Source organism: Astyanax mexicanus, chromosome 9, assembly GCF_023375975.1.
Source record: "Astyanax mexicanus isolate ESR-SI-001 chromosome 9, AstMex3_surface, whole genome shotgun sequence".
NCBI lineage: Eukaryota > Metazoa > Chordata > Actinopteri > Characiformes > Acestrorhamphidae > Astyanax > Astyanax mexicanus.
In genome coordinates this window covers 39137664-39157704 of record NC_064416.1, presented here as the reverse complement: position 1 = coordinate 39157704, position 20041 = coordinate 39137664, and the positions used below count along the sequence as shown (strand labels likewise).

The window sequence follows — 20041 nt, the reverse complement described above, 5'->3', positions numbered from 1 at the left end:
TTTTTCTTCTTCTTGATAATCACACCTCTAGGATACATGTAGATTATTAAAAACCTGACACTCAGAGCAGCCTATGCCTTTCAGTATTTTATATATACTTTATATATACTATTTTTTTATATATATATATATAAATGTAAACTTTTTAGTCTAAATAAATAAAAATGTTTAGTGCAAAATAACTACTTAAATGTAAAAATCTAAAGTAGTGTGCACACCATACCTAGCTTTAGTTTGAGTGCAGATAGTTTCATGCTGTTTCTGTGTCATTTACTGATATTATTTGGTTTGAAACATCATATAAATACACTCCTGATCAAAATCTTAAGACCAATTAAAAAATGGCAAGAATTTGCATTTTGCACTATTGGATCTTAAAAAGTTTCTAAGTAGAGCTTCACAGTGCTAAAAGAAGAAATCTGCACAAAAGACAAAAACTTTTGAGCAGGAAATTTATTGAAAACAACAATTTAACTGAAATAGGCTGAAATTCATCAGCTGATCAACAGTTTAAGACCATAGCTCAAAAAACCCGAAACCCCCCTCCAAACAGAAATCAAAGTGTCAAAAAATGGACTCAGTAGTGAGTAGCTCCACCCTACTTGTTGATCACTTCCAACAATCGTTTAGGCATGCTTGATGCCAGGGTTTTCAGGAGGCTAGTGGGAACGTTGCTCCAAGTGGTGAAGATGACCTCACGAAGGGCATCCACTGTCTGGAAAAAAGAGTGATGTTGTTCTCCTGGAAGAAGTCCTTTATCAGGCGGGCATTGTGAACTGCAGCATTGTCCTGTTGAAAAACCCAGTCAATACCACACAGACGAGGGCCCTCAGTCATGAGGGATGCCCGTTGCAACATCTGAAGCTGAAGGAAAACGCACCCCAAATCATGATGCCGTCTGATGGTTATAGGGCTGCAGTAAGCACAAGTAATGGCCTTAATTTGGGTAGAGGATCGTCCCACGTCTTGATGGACAGCCAATCGGATCCTGCGGCTTAGTGCTGGTGAAATCTTTTTGGGTCTACCAATTGACTTTTTTGTTCCATAACCCTCAGGATCATTTAAAAAATGCAAACTGACTGTCTTACTGCGTCCAACCTCAGCAGCAATGGCACGTTGTGAGAGGCCTTGCTTACACAGTTTAACAATCCTACCACGCTCAAAGTCACTGAGCTTGTTTTGCTTTTGCCATCAGGAGGTCTTGACAGTGCAAAAACTTAACAGAAAATGACATGGAATCCAAATGTTTGTGCAGCTTTTGGCTTTTAAAGGCTATGGTCTTAAACTTTTGATCAGCTGAAAAAAATCATGTTTGAGTGTAAATGCAGTTTTCACAAAATTGGCTGCTAAAAAGTTTTTGTCTCTTGCGCCGATTTCTTCTTTTAGCACTGTTTAGCTCTACTTAGAACCTACTTAATATCCAATAGTGCAAAATGCAAATTCTTGCAATTTTTAACTGGTCTTAAGATTTTGAAAAGGAGTGTACGTTTGAAGCACTAAAGGTAAAAGGTAAAAACTTTTTTTTAACGAGCTTCTTGTGCACTTTAAAAGTTATTATTGCCTCATTCTTGCCATTGTACAGAGTGCTGAGCAAAAAGAACAAAATGAATGTATCTCAGAAAGCTTTACGAGAGCGATTGTGGGCTATTCAACAAAAGCAAGTACTTCTCCTTTAAGGAATTTTGGCTCTATTACTGATCATTTAGACTAATTTCCAAACTTGGACGTTTCCATGCAGAAACTGTGAGCTAACGTTGGTTTAAGTCAATGTCTCTTTACTGGCTCTTTCAAAGTTTGCAGTTCAGCTTTGGGTTCAGAACCCCTGCCATAAGAAGCCCCAGCGAAGCGCGAATTCTACACCAGCTCTGAACAGCGTGACAGGGCTGACAATGTGCTACAGGCGCTGGCAGGTTTAGACTGAGGAAATATCTGCATACATTAAGCTAGAGAAACGAGAGTATAAATACAGAGAGACTGTTTACAGAAGAGGAACAGCAGATTCACGGGGTTTATTTTAGAGTTTATAGACTGACGTGAAATGAGTCCGGAATACGTCTGCACAATATATATTTTTTCAGCTTTGCATTTACCACGGGCATAAGCGCAGTAGTCCAATTTAATATGTTACAAATTAATGTTAATGAAGTTTAAAGTGTTACAAAGCAGCACAAAGCTTTTGGGAAACACAGACTGGATAAGCAGCTTTTAGAATTTCCACAGGTGCCTGAGTGTTATACTAGAACATGCTTGGTATAAATGGAAAATTTGCCCTATTTCTGCCTAAAATTGCGTTGTTTATGCCAATTGTGAAAACACAGAGTGCTTTATAAATAATAATTGCAACAAGTTTCATTGAAGTCTGAAAAAAACCTGCTTAAAATGAATAGATTTGTAAAAAAAATTGCAACATACTATAGGGCCCATACTATTGCGTATGGTCAAAATGCACAAAGGTCATGAAAAAATCCAATCAATGTGCCAGTCCTCATTCCCTTTAAGAGTCAGGTGAGCTCTGACTTTGGCGCGTTGGTATCTTAACAGCGAGGCCATTTGTGTGTCACAGCAGAGCCTGTGAAGCAACACCAGCAGCTCATTTAATGGAACAGCAATGTTATTTATTTCCTTTTTTTTTTTTATGTTTATTGTGTGTATCGTGTGTAAGGAGAGGGGCTGTACACACTCTGAGCATGCTCCTGCACGGCTACGTGAGGATTAGGTGTAGTGTTGCCAACTCCTAAGTAAGGAAAGTAGCTATTGGCCGTCCTAAAAGTCGCTTGAAGTCGCTAAATGATGTCGTCACCTAATTTGCATAATACCGTTTTTTGAAGCTGTAAAGGAATAACATTGTGGGAGAAAATTGAAAAGTGTTAAAAAAACACCCTAAATATGTTAGAACTATAAATGAACTCTGAACAAATGAACAACTTCTGTATTCTGCATCTGTGTCACTTCTTAAAATAACTTCATAAATTTGCTATGCTGTTTATAAATCATTTTTATATAATTTACATAAATCATTTTTGCTGTGTTGTTAAATGATAGCATAGGAGTAGCACCCGCTGCTCACTGAGGACAGTAACTGAAGAGCATATTGTCAGGGTTGACCCAGGCAGGGAGACGAGGAGACGGACGCAAGTGCAGGTAGGGCGAAATAAATAATAATTTAATAAATAAATAACAAGTAAACAAAGAAACAAGAAACAAGTAAACACGTAACAAAGATAAACGAATAACCAAAACCAAAACAAACCAGTGAAACTAGAGAACATAAACTAAACAAAACAAGAAGTACTAATGATAAACAAACAGGGAGGCTAACAAAAACAAACTAGGAAAACAACAAGGAACTAAACTGGATAGATAATAACTAACCAACAAACCGGGAGTAAATAAACAAAGAAACAAACGAGGGACTGAATAAATACAAAACTGAACAAGGCAGGGATAAAAACAGGGAACTAAAGATAACCAGAGAAATACACAGAATAAGGAGCAAGGGACACAAACTAGGAATAAATATGGAACTAGGGCTATAGAAACGCGGAGAAACACAGGGAGACAAAACAACAGAGGTTAGTGCAAAGACCGACGGAGGACAAGTGGCACAGGGGATCTATTTAACAAAGAGGAAACACACTAGAATTGGAAACACCTGGGGAAAGGGCAGAGCTACAAATGAGACACGTGGTGGAAAACTCATAAAAAGAGTCACAGAGGAGCACAGGTCACGTGGGGAAAACACACAGACATGAGACAAGGCCAGGACGTGACACATATGTGTTCATCTCAGACTCGCCGAAAGTCTCCAATAACACCACATAAAGTCGCTAGATTTGTCGCCAGTCGCTTTTTAAAAAAAAATCACTACAGGATCTGAAAAGTCATTAATATAGCAACAAAGTTGCTGAGTTGGCAACACCAGGTGGCTGACTGTTGACTGTTGTCAGGGTTTTAATCAGTCAGAGGCGCACCAAATATTTAACTGAACACCCTTCCCATCAGTTTAGATATATTCCTAAACTCCAACGCAAATTACCAGCCCAGGCACAAAGTGTAAAAATAGACTGTTAACGGGGTGTAAGGTAGCAACGAGCTACCCAACACGCCTAGAGTGCACAGCAAAATATTGAAGTGTCATTTTTTCTACAATATCGTACAGCCATAGTTCAGAGCACTCAGGTGTCCTGTAATCTTTTGCTCCTGCTGTTTAGGATTCCGCTGTAATTTACTGACATTTGAAACTGTTGAGGCCGTGTGGAAGCAGATGCCGAAGCGCACCATCAGAATGACCTTTAATGGGAAAAGTTCATTCCGGTCAGTTTCGCTTCAGTAGTTGAGGGAGGTGAGGTTTGGGTGCTCTGTCTGTAAGATAATTGATTGTACTATTTGAATGTTAATGAACATAATTCGTGTTGTGTTTACAGATAGCTGATCGTCCCCACCGGAGGTTTTAATTTACTCCTTTATTGAACAGCCCTGTGACATGAAATTAGATTCACTTTTAATTTACAAACTTTTAAAGTGATAGTTCACTAAACTATCTAATGTAACCTATGAGCCAGGAAAAGTTTACTTCAGGCTAAGCAGAGTGACTGGAAGTACAATACAAATAGGTGTTTCCAATAAAGTGGCCAGGGAGTGGAAGCACAAGATAGATAGGTGTTTCTAATAAATTGTCCAGTAAATAGACGCACAAGGTACTGTTGTTTACCGCTGTCTCTTTGCTGTGAAGATGCTTGAAGATGAGGAAGAAGACACCGCAGACATTGCCTTAAGTGTAATACAATTATTTATTACAAAGACTAAGACAATATCTTCAAGGCTTCCTAGGCCAGCCTTGGAGAGAAATGTTGTCCGATTCTGATGTCCCCGCTCTCTCTCCCAGTACACTGTGTAGGGACTTCTTTTAAAGGTCTGTGGTACACATCTGGAAACACTTAAACCTACACAACCATACATAGCCATAGGCGGAGCCTACAGTACATATAAAGGAGAATATAAAGAAAATACATATGCTGAAAATATACGTCAGTACTATAGGTGTTTCTAATAAAGTGGCCAAGGAGTGGAAGCATAAGATAGATAACTTAAGTGTTTCTAATAAAGTGGCCATAGATTGGAGGCACAAGATAGATAGGTGTTTCTAATAAATTGTCCAGTAAATGGACACACAAGGTACTGTATATGTTTCTAATAAAGTGGCCAGGGAGTGGAAACACCCATCTATCTTAAGCTTTCATAGATAGGTGTTTCTAATAAAGTGGCCAGGTAGTCGAAGCACAAGATAGATAGGTGTTTCTAATAAAGTGGCCAGGGAGTGGAAACACCCATCTATCTTAAGCTTTCATAGATAGGTGTTTCTAATAAAGTGGCCAGGTAGTGGAAGCACAAGATAGATAGGTGTTTCTAATAAATTGGCCAGGGAGTGGAAGCACAAGATAGATAGGTGTTTCTAATAAATTGGCCAGAGAGTGGAAGCACAAGATAAATAGGTGTTTCTAATTAAGTGGCCATGGAGTGGAAACACCTATCTATCTTAGCTTTCATAGATAGGTGTTTCTATTAAAGTGGCCATTGACTGAAATTACAATAAGGTTTTTTTTTTCTAATAAAGGTTTCCAGGGAGTGAAGCCAAAAGATAGATAGGTGTTTCTAATAAACTGGCCAGGGAGTGGAAGCACAGACAGATAGGTGTTTCTAATAAGGTGGCCAGGGACTGGAAGTACAATACATATCATTGTTTCTTATGCAGTGTCCAGGAAGTAAAAGCTTAAGATAGATAGGTGTTTCTAATAAAGTGGCCAGTAAGTGGAAGCACAATGCAAATAGGTGTTTTTAATAAAGGGGCTAGGGAATGGAAACACAGGGAAGATAGATGTTTCTAGTAAACAGCTCAGTAAGTGAAAGTATAAACACATGCACTTCTAATTACGTGGCCAATAATTGGACGAATAAAGTAGGTGTTTCTAATAAAATGGCCAAAGTATTTAATAGGTGATAGGAAGTATTTGATAGGTGTTTGCTGTAAAGGTTTCCTATATAGTGAGCAGTGAGCATACTGCTGCATACTATTTTAAAGTTTAATGTGTACGGATCTTTGTTTGAGGTGCAACTTTTATCTCTTCACGTTTGTATGGTTTTAAATGTAGCCCACTGATAATAGACTCGCTAACTCAAAGCACACACTGTCTGTTATCTCTCCGGATAAAAGTCCAATTAACCAAATCAGAAGATGTCTGGGAATGAATCAGACTGGAAAGTTTCCAAAGCTTTGATAAAAGATGAAATGGACAGCGCTTATCTCTGTTTCTTGGCAGACTGACAGAAGCAGAAGTTCTTTTATCTGAAATGCTGATGAGTTGTACTGTATGTCACAGTTATCAGCATCTTTTTTTGATTAGACTGTTTTTTTTTTTTCAGCAAACAGAAGATATGACGTTAAATGCTAAACGCTGCTGATGTACACTGACATTCCACACAGCAGTGTTTAAATTCAATCTATTCAATCAAGCAGTGTTACTTGAGGGAACAGCTTGGGAAAACAAAAAGCTGGATAAGTTAGGAGGTGTTATCGTGAGGTTGACCAGCATTCTCAAGGCAAGGTGATGTGAATCATCTAGTTTGAGTTGGAGTGAGGCATTTACTGAACATTCCTCGATCGACAGTGTCACATGTGTGTCAAAAATACACCATAAAAAGCTACATACCATCCTCACCGGATGGTGCAGTTAAGTCGTATTAATCGTGCCCGGCTACATCTGGCTATAATTGTCCGTTTGAACAAACAAATTACTCACTACTCAAATCACATCTTTATTCAACAAAGATGTCAAAAGTACTCATATTCATTACCCAGCTAGAAGTATAGATACTAGGGTTTAAACTAGGGTAAATGTGTATAATTATACCACAGTTAGTTCTGATCCTGCAATGTGATTGGGTGAGGGGCATTCTGTGAGTGCCGTTATCAGCCGGTAATGCACTGTAACCAAGCTCTTTTTTCTATTTAACCTTGCAGAGTTTTTGTAATCAAACAGATCGTTTTTTCTTGTTCTCTTAAACTCAAAATCTTTTAATAAACAGTGATAATGGATTTGTAGAATAATCACAATAATACACTTGAGGTTCGTGCTATAACGTGGAATATTGGCACGTCTGCAGGTGTGATGGATCACAGTATAAACCAATAGGTAGTCAGAATGGTATATGTTTATACTTCTCTACATCCAATCATCCAATCACAATCAGATTCACTCTATCTGGATGGAGAGATTTATCTGGATAGGTTTTTTTTTTTTAAACGGAATGAAAAAAAGCTGAAATTAAAGAGGAGTAATAAGGCTGTTTTTAAAATGTAAGGAGTAAAATATAGTTACAGATAATTGTGTGAAAATGTAAAGAGTAGAAGTAAAAGGTTGTCTGAACAATAAATACTCCAGTAAAGTATAGATAACCAACATTTCTACTTAAGTAAATTAATGAGGTATTTATTATATGTGACTTGACACGTCTGACATTCAATGCAAGGACTCTGGCACATGTCAAAAGCCATGGGACACCATGCTAGTTTCTGCTTCATGCTATTTGCTGTGTCAGTGTAACAAATTAAATTATAGCAGCATTATAGATTATATATATAATTTACATTCGTGCATTTGTTTCTGAGTGATCTTTCAGAACGTGTTAATGTTCTACTAAAATGAGGCTCTGCTCAGAGTGCCTCAGTCTCCATCATGAAATCACTGCCAAATTTGTGTTTTTTCATTCTAAACGTGACTTTCTGAACGCTCTCACAAATTTCCCTCACTGCTAAATTAAAGCCAACCCACTCAGATCCAGCGTCTCCTCTCCTCATCTCTCTCTCAGAGACCCTCAGAAGAGTCAGCAGAACCCACTCAACCCTTTTCTACATCGTTCTGCACCAGCTTTACCATTCAGGGATTCTCTTTCTCCCGTCAATCGCTTCCATTTCCTTTCTTTTTCCTTATTCTCTCATTGTCTGTCTCTGTTTTAACCTGTCTATCCTCACTTCTTTTAGTTTTTCTACCCCTTTCCCCATCTTTTCCTATCCTCCACTCTTCTCTGCTGTGCTCTCTCTCTCTCTCATGATCTCTCCCTCGCTCTCTGTAATGGTCTGCGTGACTTTCTGGCTGTGTGCTGTATTACTCTTTCCCTCTGTTTTGTTCAGAGCGGAGGATCTTCATTACACCCTCCTCTCTCTCACCACATCACACACACCCCATCTCCTATTTCCACAGAGATTTCCACACATCACACGTACAGCACTGTCTCATGTGTCAAAAACGTTTTCCCATGAAGCAGAGGGCCGATCAAATATTTACTAACGATCATTTTTTTCACAGCTGCACCATGAGCCTGGTAGATCAGTGTGTTGGTATATTAGTGAACTTGATTGACACTGCGATGGTGTATCAGTTGTGCTGGTGTATTGGTGTGTTAGTGTGTTGTGTGTTGGTATATTACACAAACTATTCCTACATATACTGCATATTTAAAAAAAAATCTGCTGTTACTGCTACTGTTACAAAGTGTGTTGAAGTATTGGTGTGTTTGTGTTCTGATCTGTGATTTGAGTATTAGTGTGTTGGTTCACTGGTGTGTTGGAATATTGGTGTGTTGGTGTATTAGTGTGTCGTGGTATTAGTGTGTTGGAATATTGGTGTGTTGTGGTATTAGTGTGTTGGAATATTGGTGTGTTAGTGTGTTGTGGTATTAGTGTGTTGGAATATTGGTGTATTAGTGTGTCGTGGTATTAGTGTGTTGGAATATTGGTGTGTTGTTGTGTCGTGGTATTAGTGTGTTGGAATATTGGTGTGTTGTGGTATTAGTGTGTTGGAATATTGGTGTGTTGGTGTGTTGTGGTATTAGTGTGTTGGAATATTGGTGTGTTGGTGTGTTGTGGTATTAGTGTGTTGGTGTATTGGTGTGTTGTTGTATTAGTGTGTTGGAATATTGGTGTGTTGGTGTATTAGTGTGTTGAAGTATTAATGTGTTGGATTATTGGTATGTTGAATTATTGTTGTGTCGAATTATTGGTATGTCAGATTATTGGTGTGTTGGTGCACAAATGTATTGGTGTGTTGGGGTATTAATGTGTTGAAAAATTGGTCTGTTGGTGTATTAGTGTGTTGAAGTATTAGTGTGTTGGATTATTGGTATGTTGGAATATTGGTATGTTGGTGTATTAGTGTGTTGAAGTATTAGTGTATTGGATTATTGGTATGTTGGAATATTGGTATGTTGGTGTATTAGTGTGTTGAAGTATTAGTGTATTGGATTATTGGTATGTTGGAATATTGGTATGTTGGTGTATTAGTGTGTTGAAGTATTAGTGTATTGGATTATTGGTATGTTGGAATATTGGTATGTTGGTGTATTAGTGTGTTGAAGTATTAGTGTATTGGATTATTGGTATGTTGGAATATTGGTATGTTGGTGTATTGGTGTGTTGTGGTATTAGTGTGTTGGAATATTGGTGTGTTGGTGTATTAGTGTGTTGAAGTATTAGTGTGTTTTATTATTGGTATGTTGGAATATTGGTGTGTTGGGGTATTTGTTTGTTGGATTGTTGCTGTGTGGGAGTATTTGTGTTGGTGTACAAATGTATTGGTGTGTTGAAGTATTAGTGTATTGGTGTGTTGGTCCATTGGTGTGTCAGTGAATCAATGTGTTGGTGTATTAATCTATTAGTGTGTTGGTATTTTGGAGTACTGGTATATTGGTACATTGGTGTGTTGGTGTATTGGTGTCCTGGAGTATTGGTGTGTTGAGGTCTTTGTGTGTTGGTAAATTGGTGTGTTGGTGTATTAATGTGTTGGTTTGTTGGTGTGTTAAAGTATCAGTGTGTTGGTGTATTCGTGTGTTGGAGTGTTGATGTATTAATGTGTTGGTGTGTTTCTGTATTATTGTAGTGGCGTTTTTGTTGTATTGGTGTGTTTGTGTATTGGTGTGTTTGTTTATGGGTGTGTTGAACTATTGGTGTATTAATGTGTTGGTGTATTAAAGTGTTGGTTTGTTGGTGCGTTAAGGTATTAGTGTATTGGTGTATTTGTGTGTTGGAGTGTTGATGTATTAATGTATTGGTATGTTTCTGTATTATTGTAGTGATGTTTTGTTGTATTGGTGTGTTTGTGTGTTGGATTATTAGTCTGTTGTTGTATTTGTGTGTTGGTGTATTGGTGTGATTATTGGTGTGTTGGTGTGATTATTGGTGTGTTGGTGTATTGGTGTGATTATTGGTGTGTTGGTGTATTGGTGTGATTATTGGTGTGTTGGTGTATTGGTGTGATTATTGGTGTGTTGGTGTATTGGTGTGCTGGTGTATTGGTGTGATTATTGGTGTGTTGGTGTATTTTTGTGTTGGGGTATTAGTGGGTTGGTGTATTGGTGTGTTTCTGTATTATTGTAGTGGCGTGTTGTATTGGTGTGTTGCATTATTAGTCTGTTGTTGTATTGGTGTGTTGGTGTATTGGTGTGTTGGAGTAATGGTGTGTTGGGGTATTAGTGTGTTGGTGTATTGGTTTGATTATTGGTGCGTTGGGGTATTGGTGTGTTGGTGTATTGGTGTGTTAGTGTATTGGTTTGATTATTGGTGTGTTGGGGTATTGGTGTGTTGGTGTATTGGTGTGTTAGTGTATTGGTTTGATTATTGGTGTGTTGGTGTATTGGTGTGTTTCTGTATTATTCTAGTGGTGTGTTGTTGTATTATTGTGTTGGTGTCATAGTGTGTTTGATTCCTGAATAAAAGAATGCAGTCGTATCACTATTGAAAAATGAATTGGACTGAGATGATGATGGTGTGTGTGTGTGTGTGTGTGTGTGGTGCTATTTCTGGCAGTCCTATTAGTGTGTGGCAGGTTTGCGCTGAGTCAGGCGGGGTGACGCTGCTCGCTCGTTATGGAGTAAATGGTGAGAGAGAGAAAGCAGGAATAGAAGCAGCTCACTAACGAGTTAGCACAGGCTAATTTTTCTGACAGCTCTGGGGTGGAGTGTGTGTGTGTGTGTGTGTGTGTCAGACAGAGTTAGTGTGTGTGTGTGTCTGTTTGTGTGTGTGTAAAGCAGTGTTTGAGTATGTGTGTGTTGCTGGTTTATCTGCCATGGCTAACTATAATATAGCGTGTGTGTGTCAGTCTGATTTAGGGTATGTGTGTCTGTGTCTCTCTCTATCTCTCTGATATTACTCTACACTGTGCTTTATTAACTCTGAATTGCATATAGTAGCATTTAAAGATGATTAAATTGTAATTAAATCTATTATTTTAGCATTTTACATCATTAAATGGTTAGAATATGAAGAAGATGGTGAATGGGAGGATACATGTTACTCTACAGTACCTAGAGCTGAATGCCTCATCCATCTGCCACCCACTATGAACTTACTCCAACTCCCATAATTCTCGTCGCCTTACGATTAGCCCGTTGACTAGTGTTCAACCAGCCTCTCTCACAAGATAACACCTCACCATTTAGACATGTGTGGGCATTCCCAAGCTGTCCATATTGCCCAAAGATGTTTAATACCAATGTACAACTAATTTACTAAACTAAAAAGTTTAATACTTTGACTACAATACATTGCTTATGTGCTGCATCAACACTCAATTACAATTATTCAATAATTGATTGGTAGATTAACTGAAGACCTCCTAGGTCCTTTCCCCTCTCCCAAAGTGATCTCTGTGGGAAGACTGAAAGTGACAGGAAACAAAGGCTGTATACAGTATTTGTCAGTCTTGACGCTGTCAGTCTGTCTGCTCCAGACTCTGAACTTGTGAATCTGAACTCCAGTTCCCAGCATGCACTCTCTCTGGAACTCTCACACTCCACTGTGCACGTGACTACAGCATTCCCACTTACCCAGCTACTGATTGCTTACAACTGCTGACCTGTACAATAAACAGTTATGTTACCAGCATGTTATGCAGATTAATAAGCATTAACTTTTAGCTAATTCTACATGTTAGTTGTGAGTTTGGCAAGGTTATGGCTGTGCTGGAGGTTATTGAGTTATTAAGGGCTTAATAAGTCATGAATAGTTCAATATATGTACCATATTCTAAAGTGAGGATCTGTTCATCATTAATTAGACACTAAAAATAACTAAATAAATATTAAATCAATCACAGATGCCTAATTAAGCACCAATAACATTTACACAGAATAAAGCCCAATAACTAGTGAATAAATAATTTACAAATGTCTAATATGTGTTCCGTAACACTTTATTTTAAGGAGCACAAATTAGGCACTTATTAATGTCTTATTATTTGCTTAATAAAGCCTTAATTAGACATTTATAAATTATTTATTCACCACTTATTAGTCTTTATTCCGTGTAAGTGTTATTGGTGCTTAATTAGTGGTCTGTTATGTGGAAATTATTAATAATGGCTGTATTAGTTCTTATAGTGAACTAAAAACAGTTATGTTAGCACCCAGTTAAGCAGGTTATTAAGCATTAACTATTAGCCAAATCATACATGTTATTAGTGTATAATTGGTCGCAATTTTATCTGTGTGAGTTTGGTAAGGTTATGGCTGTGCTGGAGTTTACTGAGTTAATCAGGGTTTAATAAATCACTAATAGACCAAGAAGTGTACCATATTCTAAAGTAAGGTTCTGTTCATCACTAATTACACACTAAAAAGAACTGGATAAATATTTTATCAATCAATCCCCCTCACGATGTATTTAATAAGGGTTTAATAAGTCACTAATAGACCAAGAAGTGTACCATATTCTAAAGTAAGGTTCTGTTCATCACTAATTACACACTAAAAAGAACTGGATAAATATTTTATCAATCAATCCCCCTCACGATGTATTTAATAAGGGTTTAATAAGTCACTAATAGACCAAGAAGTGTACCATATTCTAAAGTAAGGTTCTGTTCATCACTAATTACACACTAAAAAGCGCAAAATAAACATTTAATAAGTCAATCTCCATCACAATTTAGCTTATAAGTGCTTAATAAGTCACTTATACACCAAGAAGTGTACCATATTCTAAAGTGAGGTTCTGTTCATCACTAATTAGACACTAAAAAGAACTGTGTTTGACTTCCCATTTACATAAGTTGAATGTCAAAAATGCAGTTGTCCTAATGAAACACTCTCAACTGTTAAATTTAAAATGTAGACTGACTGACTGACTGGTCGAATGTGCAGATACCAATATAGCTAAAATGGCAACTGTAACAGCAATGGCAACATATGAACATGACTTATCAATTATTATGTACCATTTATTACCACATATTTTGCAATGTACTATATATTGTACTTTATATTTTGAACAATATACTTCACTATGTATTCAAGAATATATTTTTATATATTACTATCAATAATACACATACCATCTATTATCACACATATCACAATTTCTTTTATTATATATTTAACAATACAGTTCACTATAAATTCAAGAATATATACTACCATATACTACTATATGTATAATACAAAAACAGATAAAGGTATGCTTAAAGTTCAGAAAAACATCAACATTAAAGAGTTCCATCAGTAGCACTCGTGCCGTCCCACTGGCTGTAGCTTGTGTTTTTGTCTTCCAACAATGGGCTGAGACAGTGATGGTACCTTCCTTCCCAGGTTTCATCTTATAACAAAGGAAGAAAATGAGAAATAAACAAACAATGACCACCAGCAACACAATGATACTTAGTTACAAGTGGGTCCGAATACTCTTAGATTAAAAACAAGTTTCAGTATACGGAACCCACTCGTAACATGCTTAATTTAAAGGTAAACTGTGATAGTTTAATAATGTACAGCTAAATCCTTAATACAAAATAAATTAGCATAGCTATTTCATGGGATGAAGTGAGATAGCTAGATTAGCTAATTAAAACATATCTCAAAGCTAATTTAGCTAGCTAACTAGTTAACTTAAAGCTAAGTTAGCTAGTTATAACTTATAAATTAAAGCTAGGTTAGCTAGTAATAAATCCAAAATTAAAGATAGGTTAACTAGTTATAACATAAATTAAAGATAGGTTAGCTAATTATAACTTATAAATGAATGCTAGGTTAGCTAGCTATAAATTATAACTTAAAGCTAGGTTAGCTAGTTCAATTAAAGCAAAGGTAGCTAGTTAACTTAAAGCTAAGCTAGCTAGTTAAATTAAAGTTAGGTTAGCTAGTTAAATTAAAGCAAAGGTAGCTAGTTAACTTAAAGCTAAGCTAGCTAGTTAAATTAAAGTTAGGTTAGCTATAGGGATGCAAATGATTAATCGACTTTAGATTAATTGTCGATCAAGAGGTTGCTCGAACAAAATGTATTACTCGCGATTAATCGCTAGAGGGCGCTACTGTAGTAACTTGAACAGAGCGTGAGAACGAGAGGTGAACACGACTCGCGAGAGACCAGGGTTGAAAACAAAATGAAGCGGGCGAAAATAAGTGCGGTGTGGGACCATTTCAACAGTGTTAATTTAGGCAAAGAAGTCAAATGTTCTCTGTGTAATGCGGTATTGAAATACAACAGTTCCACTAGCTCACTCAGTTATCATTTGAACACCGTCACAGTTTCACTGAGAGCGCGAGCGTGTGATGAGAGAAGGGCGGAGGACATTACAGAGAGGATATGCAGCATGATCAAGAGAGATTTGATGCCAATCAAGACAGTTGACGGTACAGGGTTTCAGGATCTCATTGCATTGAGGATTGTTGAGGATTTCCTAATTAATAGCCTAGATGCAGTTTCTTCATAATCTATAGGCTCAATAATAATCTGTTTGGCTCTCTATTTAATTTCTTCTATTCTTTTTTTTTTTTTTTTTAATATGTCTAATGTTACAAAAACGCAAAAACTGAGCCAGTCCTTAATTTATTTCTCTTTTTAAATTAAAGAATGTATTTTCTTATACCATAAAAAGTCTGCTTTCTTTTCCTAATGCATAATTACTTGAGGAATATATAATATAATATAATACAATATAATTATCATAATATAATATATACTTTTTGAGCTCAGTGTTTTAACTATTTAGCTGGTATTTTTAAAGGCCCTATTGAAACACTAAAATTCAGGTAAAAACGCCGCTTATCAATTAATCGAAAGTCGATCGATAAGATCAATCAACTAATGATTAACGAATTAATCGATAATTTGCATCCCTAGTTAGCTAGTTAAATTAAAGTTAGGTTAGCTAGTGAAGAGTAACTGTTTATTTTACCTTGAGTGTATTGACAAATATCTTTCAATTATGATTACTTATCTTAGTATCTATAATTACATAATCATTGTGTGAAACCTTGTATTCTATATGCATTAACCAATTCTCACATTGTATTTGATCATTTTTATTACTCACAGTGTATTTTACACACATTTATATAGAAGATTAACCAATAATCACAATATATTCTTTACATATATAGTAAAACATTGTTTTATCAGGCATGTGACTAACACAGACCTTATTATGACAAATTAACCCACATGATACATAAGGCGTTTACTAACACATAGGACCTATTATATGGCGGACTAACCACGCGCTACTAACACATTAACATATAATATATGGAATCCATTGTGTGACGTGTGTAGCTTATGCTTGAAGCATTTTGTTCACTGCATGTTTCTGACTAACGGCCATCAATCATCAGCTAGTGCACTCTGTACGAACTGAATTGATACAAAGGAGACTTCGGGATGAACAGTGCGGCCTTTCTCTCTCTGTGCGTGCAAAGTTCTTCACATACCAAGGCGGGAGGAGGACGCGTGCACATAGGGAGGGCGGCACTGTCTAATTACTGAAACAATATCACACTGTCTGACTGGACCCAGTCAATTCTTGAAACAATACTACACTGTCCGGCTGGACACAGTCAAGGCCAAACATTAGTGGTCCGGTCAGACCTGTGAAACTTGAGTACTAACACGTGAAATTATGCGTACTAACATGAGATGATTTTAGCAACGCCTCATCAGCAGGTTTCACGTCATTTGGGGTATAAACATGGAGTCAGATCAGAGGGGGGTCAGAACTTATACTGGGACAGCTAATAATTGGTTTTGTATGTTCTCCTGGATCCAGTACTTTGTAATAAATACTTGGTTTGCTTTCAACTTCACTCCACCTGTCTGACTCTCCTATCAAACGTACACACAGGGGAGTTGTACCCCGGACGAGAGGTGGGTGTTGACCCACCTTTCATTTTCATTTCTACAACACTAGTTAAATTAAAGTTAGGTTTGCTAGTTAAGTTAAAGCTTGGTTAGTTACTTAAATTAAAGTTAGGTTAGCTAGTTCAATTAAAGCTAGGTTAGCTAGTTAAATTAAAGTTAGGTTAGCTAACGTTAGTTAAATTAAAGCTTGGTTAGTTAGTTAAATTAAAGCTAGGTTAGCTTGTTAAATTAAAGCTAGGTTAGGTAGTTAAATTAAAGCTAGGTTAGTTAGTTAAAGTAAAGATTGGTTAGTTGGTTAAATTAAAGTTGGGTTAGCTAGTTAAATTAAAGCTTGGTTAGTTAGTTAAATTAAAATTAGGTTAGTTAGTTAAATTAAAGTTAGGTTAGCTAGTTAAATTAAAGCTAGGTTAACTAGTTATAACATAAATTAAAGATAGGTTAGCTAATTATAACTTATAAATTAAAGCTAGGTTAGCTAGTTAAATTAAAGTTAGGTTAGCTAGTTAAATTAAAGTTAGGTTAGCTAGTTAAATTAAAGTTAGGTTAGCTAGTTAAATTAAAGTTAGGTTAGCTAGTTAAATTAAAGCTTGGTTAGCTAGTTAAATTAAAGTTAGGTTAGCTAGTTAAATTAAAGTTAGGTTAGCTAGTTAAATTAAAGCTAGGTTAGCTAGTTAAATTAAAGTTTGGTTAGTTAGTTAAATTAAAGTTTGGTTAGTTAGTTAAATTAAAGCTTGGATAGTTAGTTAAATTACAGTTAGTTTAGCTAGTTAAATTAAAGCTAGGTTAGCTAGTTAAATTAAAGTTTGTTTAGTTAGTTAAATTAAAGTTAGTTTAGCTAGTTAAATTAAAGCTAGGTTAGCTAGTTAAATTAAAGTTTGGTTAGTTAGTTAAATTAAAGTTAGGTTAGCTAGTTCAATTAAAGCTAGGTTAGCTAGTTCAATTAAAGCAAAGGTAGCTAGTTAACTTAAAGCTAAGCTAGCTAGTTAAATTAAAGTTAGGTTAGCTAGTTAAATTAAAGTTAGGTTAGCTAGTTAAATTAAAGTTAGGTTTGCTAGTTAAGTTAAAGCTTGGTTAGTTACTTAAATTAAAGTTAGGTTAGCTAGTTCAATTAAAGCTAGGTTAGCTAGTTAAATTAAAGTTTGGTTAGCTAGTTAAATTAAAGCTAGGTTAGCTTGTTCAATTAAAGCTAGGTTAGCTAGTTAAATTAAAGTTTGTTTAGCTAGTTAAATTAAAGGTAGGTTAGCTTGTTAATTTAAAGCTAGGTTAGCTAGTTAAATTAAAGCTAGGTTAGTTAGTTAAATTAAAGCTAGGTTAGTTAAATTAAAGTTTGGTTAGTTGGTTAAATTAAAGTTAGGTTAGCTAGTTAAATTAAAGCTAGGTTAGCTAGTTAAATTAAAGCTTGGTTAGCTAGTTATCTAGTTATCTTGGTTAGCTAGGTTAGCTAGTTAAATTAAAGCTAGGTTAGCTAGTTAAATTAAAGTTTGGTTAGTTAGTTAAATTAAAGTTTGGTTAGTTAGTTAAATTAAAGTTTGGTTAGCTAGTTAAATTAAAGTTAGGTTAGCTAGTTAAATTAAAGTTTGGTTAGTTAGTTAAATTAAAGTTAGTTTAGCTAGTTAAATTAAAGCTAGGTTAGCTAGTTAAATTAAAGCTAGGTTAGCTAGTTAAATTAAAGTTTGGTTAGTTAGTTAAATTAAAGTTTGGTTAGTTAGTTAAATTAAAGTTTGGTTAGCTAGTTAAATTAAAGCTTGGTTAGTTAGTTAAATTAAAGTTTGGTTAGTTAGTTAAATTAAAGTTAGGTTAGCTAGTTAAATTAAAGTTAGGTTAGCTAGTTAAATTAAAGTTTGGTTAGTTAGTTAAATTAAAGTTAGTTTAGCTAGTTAAATTAAAGCTAGGTTAGCTAGTTAAATTAAAGTTTGGTTAGTTAGTTAAATTAAAGTTAGTTTAGCTAGTTAAATTAAAGCTAGGTTAGCTAGTTAAATTAAAGCTTGGTTAGCTAGTTAAATTAAAGTTAGGTTAGCTAGTTAAATTAAAGCTTGGTTAGTTAGTTAAATTAAAGTTTGGTTAGTTAATTAAATTAAAGTTAGGTTAGCTAGTTAAATTAAAGCTAGGTTAGCTAGTTAAATTAAAGCTTGGTTAGCTAGTTAAATTAAAGTTAGGTTAGCTAGTTAAATTAAAGCTTGGTTAGTTAGTTAAATTAAAGTTTGGTTAGTTAGTTAAATTAAAGTTAGGTTAGCTAGTTAAATTAAAGTTTGGTTAGCTAGTTAAATTAAAGTTAGGTTAGCTAGTTAAATTAAAGCTAGGTTAGCTAGTTTAATTAAAGCTTGCTTATCTAGTTAAATTAAAGCTTGGTTAGCTAGTTAAATTAAAGTTAGTTTAGTTAGTTAAATTAAAGCTAAGCTAGCTAGTTAAATTAAAGTTAGTTTAGCTAGTTAAAATAAAGCTAAGCTAGCTAGTTAAATTAAAGCTAGGCTGGCTAGTTAAATTAAAGCTAGGCTGGCTAGTTAAAATAAAGCTAAGCTAGCTAGTTAAATTAAAGCTAGGCTGGCTAGTTAAAATAAAGCAAAGGTAGCTAATTAACTTAAAGCTAGGTTAGCTGGTAGCTAGGTTGGCTAGTTAAACTATAGCTAAGGTAGCTAGTTATAACTCCTAACTTAAATTGTGTTGACTAAGCAGTTTAGCAAGAATGTACACCTCACTATAATTTTTAAACTGCTAAAAAAAATTAGCCTTATTATCAGCATGTGGATTCTTTAAACTGTGTTATGATGAGCTACTGTTTGAATTAAGGACCCACCTTGCCTGATAACTGTAGAAGGACTGCATGGAGGTTTCTGTTGGGTCAGAGTCAGTTATCCAGCTGGTTAATGCTCACGGCATTTTTATCTGGTCCCTCCATCCAAGAAACGAGGGCAAACCATAACCTGTATATTTCATTCAGTTCATTCAAACTAAGAGCCAATTTTAGGGTCTTTTCTCCGAACATCATCCAAAGCTTAGTCCCGCCCTATCGCGCTGTAACTGCTGATACTTGTTTGTCTAAGCTTCTGCTCTTGCAGTCCAATCACAGAACGCTTTTCCCCAGAGTTGACAGGTTCGCGGTTATCCTGCCAAAATGGTATTTTTAGAGGGTATTTTCAGCAGGTTACACAGCACATTTACAGGAACTGTTGTATGTGGTGATTCACTCACACTGACCATAGCTAATGCTTTTTTTTTTCTTGCAATTATTTAAAATGATTTAAAAAATTTAATACATTATTAGCAATATAATAAAAATCAGTATAATATAATATAATATAATATAATATAATATAATATAATATAATATAATATAATTTAATATAATATAATATAATATAATATAACATAATAATATTTGTATGCCTTTATACACAAAATTAATGATAAAATCACAAAGTAAAAACTGTATAAGTGTAATACACCTAAATATAAGATTTTGGGCTAGATCTGTGTAATGTATGTAGCATTTGGGGAAAAAAATTGTAATAACTTGTCAATCTTTGTTACATTCAAATTTTTAATATGCAAACATGAATATGACCGCTTTATTTAAGTAATTGTAGATGATGTAAATGTATTTTGTTTATTGGGTCTGTAACTGTGGACCTTTATTGGCACATTCAGGATGTATTTTAAACCATTGTACACTTTTGTCTCTTTTGTGAAATGCTTAACTAAGAAAGACATTAATGAATACAAAAAAAAGCATTTGGTCTAAAAAAAAATATTGCAGTTTAGCAGTTTAGAGATTTTGTCTTTATTGCGGTATGTTTTTATATTTACCAATATATAGACATAAATAGTCTATGCATAAATTGTCATATATTAAACAATAGATGT

At 35.2% G+C, this 20041-nt stretch overlaps 1 long non-coding RNA gene across 1 annotated transcript; it reads right to left on the bottom strand.

The window, feature by feature from the left end:
- Positions 1–13388: 13388 nt before the first annotated feature.
- Positions 13389–19223, bottom strand: LOC111194737 (uncharacterized). Its single transcript, XR_002651202.2, has 2 exons — positions 18975–19223; positions 13389–13642 (listed from the first exon to the last, which is right to left on the bottom strand). It is a non-coding gene; the product is annotated as an uncharacterized LOC111194737 (long non-coding RNA).
- Positions 19224–20041: the final 818 nt, after the last annotated feature.